Below are 6,702 nucleotides of genomic sequence, written 5' to 3' on the forward strand. Positions count from 1 at the left end.
CCACTAGATTCCCTAGCCTCGGACTCACTCATTTTGATCACATAAAAGTCAGCAGGGTAGGTAAACTCATGCACTCTGACCAACACATTCTCTAAAACACCCTCAGGACATATGCATGACCTATCAGCCAGTTGAATCAACACCCTAGTACTCGACAATCTAACCCCCTTCAATTGGTTATAGATCGACAAAGACATGACATTAATAGAAGCTCCAAGAACACACATTGCATGCTCGACTTTCACATCTCCTATTGTTATAGGCAGGGTGAACATACCAGGATCGGACCTCTTGGGCGGTAGCTTCTCCTGCACTATTGCTGACGCGATCCCTTCTACCATAATTTTTCCATCCTCCTGGACATTATTTCAAATTAAATCCAAACCAATGGACCTTAAATTACACTACATGAAATTCGAACTCCATTCTTTTATCCTTGGGAGTTTCGAAAATCTCCAATAGGAGACTGAATTATTTTTCATTTGATTTAATTGGTGTTTTATTGACTCTCTTCTTTTAAATTCCCGGCTATGAACTCCTTAATAAATTTCCCAAGTGGGGGTATCTTCACGGCTTAGAGGAATGGTATGGTAACATCCAGCTTCCCGAAAATTGACAAGTAATCCACTGGGTTTTCCTTCTTCCTCTTAGTTACGAAACGGTAAGGGAATGGTTTCTCCCCCTTTTTCTCCTCTACCGGTCCCTCAGCAACCTTCTTGGGACCTTCCTTGGGCAGATTCTGGGTCTGAGTTTCCTTCGTTCTGGATTCTACCTCTTGATGGGGTACCTTCCTGACCAGTACGTTCTCGTGCTCGCCTTTTCCACATGGTGTTTCTCCCAAGAAAAATGGGTCCTGCATCTGGGGTAGAGGTCTGCGTAGCTCTTCTTCCGAGACAACGTCCCCCAATAATGTTGCTCCACTTGGTTCTCCACTAGACTTCTTTGGCTGGGGTCCTTCATAGGTAGTACCGGATCGTAGTGTGACTTTGCTCACATTCGCCTTTTCAGGCACATGGACTGTGGACGGGAGTTTCCCTGAGTTTCCTTTCATTTCACCCATCGAACTGGCAGTTGGGCCAACTGCCTATTCATCATATCCATGTTCGCCTTATGCTCCTTCTGGGCACTCTGCATCCCTTGCACTACTTCATTATGGGATTGTAACTCACCCTTGATACCTTGCTGCGATGCGAGCAATTCTGCCATCATGTCCTCCATAGATCTCCTTGACCTGCTAGGATATTGGGATTGATTCGGCCCTTGGTGCTGGTTATACTGAGAATTTTGGTTGGGCTGGAAATTTTGGAAATTTTGCTGGTTCGGGTTAGGTGGGTATTGGTTATACTGGCCAGGAGGGTTGTACTGGTCAGTATGATATTGGTTCTGGTTCTGGTTTTGGAACTGGGTTGGGTTTTGCTGAGGTGGTGGTCCTTGGTTAGGTTGACTCTAATAATTTTGAAAGTTCCTCTGGTGGGGTGGTACATAAACAGGGTTTGGGTTTTGTGGGTGTTGGTTTTGAGGTTGTTGACTGTGGGGTTGTTGGTTCCTTCCTGACCAGTTGAACTGGTTGTTTGGATTTTCCGGGCCACGGTTGAAATTCTGGTTCGGGTGGGGGTTGTATTGGTTCTGACCTTGACCTTGGTTTTGATTTTAGCTCCCATCTCCCCATCGAAAATTCGGATGATCCCTCCATGGTGCATCCCGTTGTCTCCCTTGGATCCAATGCCCACTAGAATTGTAATACCCAGCAACGTTGACTTGCTCCATATTCACGAAGTCATTGGGCTGATCATAGCTCGGCCCTTGGTTCCCTTGTTCTGCACCCTTGTAGTTTCCAGTTGGGGAAGTTGGTGGCGCATTTTTCTCGATTGCGCTCAAGAGCGTCTTCTTCAATTCGTCCATCTTCAAATCCATCTTCTGTTCTATCTTCTGCTCCTGGTCAGTAGACAAGGCGCTGGCAATCCTTTCTCTGCTGTAACCATCTCTGGAATTGTCATACTCCTTTTTTACGCTCAACAGTTTCCCTAGGACCCTTTTAGCTTCGCTGACCCTTAGCTGCGTGAAGCTTCCTCCTGACGAGGAATTCGCTAGATCCTTGGTTGCTTTGTTCATCCCTTCATAAAAGACATGGTGTACTTCAATATCCGCCATGCGATGGTTGGGGCACGCATCCAAGAGGCTCATATATTTCGCCCAGTAATCACTCAAAGGCTCATCGTACCCTTGCTTCACATTAGTTATCTCTCTCTTCAGCGCACTTGTCTTCGACGATGGGAAAAACTCGCCTAAGAATGCTGACTTGAAATCGGCCCAACTCTCAATGGAGTTGGGTGGCAGACGCATGAACTAATTGTTGGCTTCCCCTTTTAGAACAAACGGCAAAGCCTTCAATCTATAGTCATCCTCGGTCGCCCCTGCTGGCCTCCTTTGCGCCCTACAAATCTTACAAAACTCATGCAGGAACTCGTAAGGTCCTTCATAGCTCTTTCCGCAGTATGTAGGCAGAATTGCGATAACATGGGGCTTCACATCACAGGCAGTCTGCCCCGGGGTGACTACAATGGCTTGCGGTGGTTCTCCCTCGGTATGTGCATTCAGGGTACCGATCTCTGGATCATCATCTCCGCTGGCAGCCATCTCCCCTGGGTTGCCTTCCAACAGTGGTATCTCTTCTGGTATTGGTCCTTCTATGGTGTATTGCTCCTCGTCGCTACTCGAACCTAAGTCAGACAGAGCCGTTGACAAACCGGATCGAGTGGTTACGAATATAGATCCTCGCTGAAGTATCTTCGGCCTCCACTAGTCAGAAGCCGAGCTGCTTCTCATATACTGAAATAAAAAGAAAAGGAAAACGTTATGCACAATATATACGCCAAAGTATCACACACAATAGCTTCAAATAACGACATCCATCCCCGGCAACGGCGCCATTTGAAAGATCTCAGGTTTGCGTAGGTGTCGCTCAAGCAAGGATCTATCCTACTGATCAGTATAAGAATCCCCGCTGGCCTAGAACCTGCTTTCAAAGAATCCTCAACCCTCTTCTACTGGGTAGTATAGTGAAGGTAGGGGTCGAATCCCACAGAGATGGTGCGCTAAAACTATTGCGGTGATATTCTGGAGGGTTTGGTTAGCTACCACGCTCGGGTTGAGTCTCTACCTAGGCAAGAATTTAAAAGTAGTACCCTACTGACTAGAATGGGGGAGAAGTGTAGAGGTGCAGCCGTGTACGTGGAAATGGGTAATCATGGTGTAACAGAAAATATTCGAGAAGTACTGGGTTTCTATTTTGGGCCAAACGGAATATCCGAAGGTAGTGGGAATTGTGTGACTAGGCTGACAGATCGGCAGAGTACAAACTAAAAGTGAAGGACAAAAGGCAAAAAGCATCTAAAAAGTAAAAGTGGTCCCCAACTATTGACATGGACATCATCTTCTTCAACACACTTGATCAAAATTAAATGACAACTCCAGATTCGCCACGTAAAACACAGAATAACAACTCACGAACACAGATCCACAAATAAAAATTCCAAATCTGAAATCAAACACCAACACTGTAACTCTGCATACCGGTCAACATGAAAACGAATCGAAACTCAAACTAGACTTTGCATGCAACGATTTGCTTCACAATCTAACAGTTCTCGATTATACTAACTCAGAGAAAATTACGACGAAAACAGCAACAACCGATTTAACACTTAAAACAACCAGAAACTCTAGATCTAAGCTAACTAGGCAGAAGGAAAAGAGATTAGCGAGGTAAACTGAACAGAAAACAATTTCATAGCATAAAACAAGTTCGGATCTGCAAACAAAGTAGTTCTAAGCCGTGAAAATCAAAAGCAACACAGATCCATCGTGAAGAAAAACAAGAAATTTAAACTACGAAAGCGAAACAAAAGTGTTTGCCACTCCGGGCGATGGAACTCCTAAACTATGATCTTGCTGGCTAGAACGAGGGTGACTGGAACTCCGGGAGATTCTGGAACTCAGGTAATCATGGTTGTGTTGAGGAATGAGAAACTGGACTGGGCTGAAGAACTGAACTACCGAGAGAAATCTACCTAAAAGTGATGATGGTGAAAATAGATATCTCTTTTTCTCTCAAAGTGGGTTCCTTTTATAGGGAGGCTTACCCTTGATTTTAGGGTAAATCCTTATTGCAAGATGACTCCTTTGCCCTTAATTGTGGGTAATCAGCCTCAGCTATCCGTCTTCTCCATCTCGAACCGTTTTAGCATGTATACTGATCAGGATAGCAACATCCTGACACCCTTTGCACTTGAGTTATTCCGAAGCTTCCCTACTGGTTAGAACACTCAACCTGCACGCTTAAGCAACTTGTTTTGCAGATAAAGTTCAAATATGCACATCATACTGACCAGTAATCAAGGCCTAGAATACGACTTATCAGGGGGCCCCTCTTGGAGTGTGTTTGCCTCCTATGTGTGCACTGCCATGATGGTACGAGGGTCTGCCCATCTCGAACTCTGCTTCCTAGACATTAGCAAATACTCTTCTCAACTCGAAATCAATCCCTCACGGAAAGATTTTACTTCGTTGTTCGTATAAACATTTTTCTCCCCTTTCATTCTCAAACATTTTCTCATCTTCCTTTCTCCAAAACTTTGGCATAAAAATTTCTCATAAAAATAAATTACCTCTTTCACGGTTGAGCGTGGCGAAGCGGGATGTTGAGCCTTCAATATACATTTTTTTCTAGAGAATCGAAAATAGATTAAGACTGAAAAAATACTCTCGGGTCCAGAGCGGATAGAAAAGAGCTCTGATACCATTCTGTCACGACCGCACTTCCTAAGGATAGAAAGTACGGTGGGTCGCGACTAATGGGGGAATTAAGAAGCAGGGAAGAAAGGGGAATCAATCAAGGGGTACGACATATAGATCAAAAGATGAAACTTTATTTCCAAATCATAGTCTGAAAAGCACGAAGCAACAAAGATTATATGAAAATAGTCCAACAGACTAAAGAAACATAAGAGTTTTAAAACTTGGCGTAGCGGAAGCATTTGAGAGTTAGCTACTACTATGTATGAAGACACAATAGCAACCGGAACATTTATTGAATGCGGTCTTTGTCCAAATGCTCAACATTCTCCATCCTCGTCAACGCTCAACCTGCACATAGGGAAAACACATGCAGGGGCTGAGTACTTGATGCAATCAGTGAACTCATGCCCAAAATACATTTCATCAATAGAGTTATGTCAAGCCACCGTTGAGTGAAACTCGGGTTTTACTTTAAAATGCCGAGAAACACCAAAATCATTTCCATAAAAAGGTGCCTGCACAGGCAAATATCATCGTCATCCCCCATCATGTACCATATCTGAACCATCATGTGAAACGAGAATGTGGCCACAAACTCGATCACTGGACCGGCCGACCCATAGGACGGCTCACGATCCCCATCAGTGCACTAGCCTAAGTAGGGCTTAGACCCTAGTTAGACCCGAATTCGTTAACCATCAAAGTCTAGTAGAATATTATTCTAGTAGACAATCAGATAGGCAATTCAAAACATAAAATACGGCATGACATAACATTTAAACCACCCTTATCTCACCATATACATATCATTGCAAATAAAGGAGTTTACGTAATAGAGCCCACTTCGTTCGTTTAAAGCTTTAACTTGTGTTTCATTCCATCCTCAAAAAGCGTGCCAAAAAAATGATCCCCTTTTGAAAGAACATAATATGTTACAAATTAGACTCTAGGAGAAATAAATTGAATTCAAACAAAGCATGCATCATACATGATGCTAAATATTACCCTTCGATCTTTCTTGAGAAATTTGGAAATTCTCGCGTGTTACTCATAAATTTAGCCATCATCATATATCTAGCTTGCCCAATTAAATTAATACACGTGCAGATTTGAAATCCTTGATTTAAAATCCTCCAGCCCAATCAAATAAAGAATGAGGCCCAAGCATGACAATAAGAACTCCTAACCTTATTTCCCATCAACTCTTTCTATCTGCTATCTCTCGTCTCCCTCTCAATTCCATCTCTTACTCTCTCTATTTATTTCTCAAAAAATCCCAATCAACACATGTTAGGGTTTTGTATACTAGAAATCACCTTTCAAGTGAATGCATACTGTAAAACTCTAATGGTTATTTTCCATTAAATGCAACAGATTATTTTTGTCATGATGTTGTTATGTTTTACATTTAATGGTTGTTTATTGCATATTTAAATGTATAAACAAACGTAACAAAGTCTAAGTCTTTGTTTTAGTAGACCGGTTGTGGGCGTCGTCCAATTTAAGGTGACACGGTCAGTTCTAAACAAAGAAAAATAAGAATTTCACAACCTAGATAGGCCTAGACTACCTATCGCGAAAGGTTGCAATGTCAATCCGATTATTTCTAAGCCTTATTGAAATAAGATGACGTTGGTGTGGTATAGCACTGAATGGATCTAACAGCAAGACGAGTCTTTATGCTATCTACTGAAAGACGGGGTCTTGATAATTAATTTCTTAATCAATGTACGTTAGCATTGAGCATACGATATTGAGTATCCACTACTTTGACTTACCAAAGGTGCGGGTGTTTCGTAACCCAATGATCCAGGTATATTGGGTAGTGGTGATCATTATCTAGAGGTGCTAGGATTGCTATTATGTTGAAACGTGCGCGAGGAGAGTCTCGTTTGATAACATCCA

The sequence above is a fragment of the Salvia splendens genome, chromosome 1 (assembly GCF_004379255.2).
Source record: "Salvia splendens isolate huo1 chromosome 1, SspV2, whole genome shotgun sequence".
NCBI lineage: Eukaryota > Viridiplantae > Streptophyta > Magnoliopsida > Lamiales > Lamiaceae > Salvia > Salvia splendens.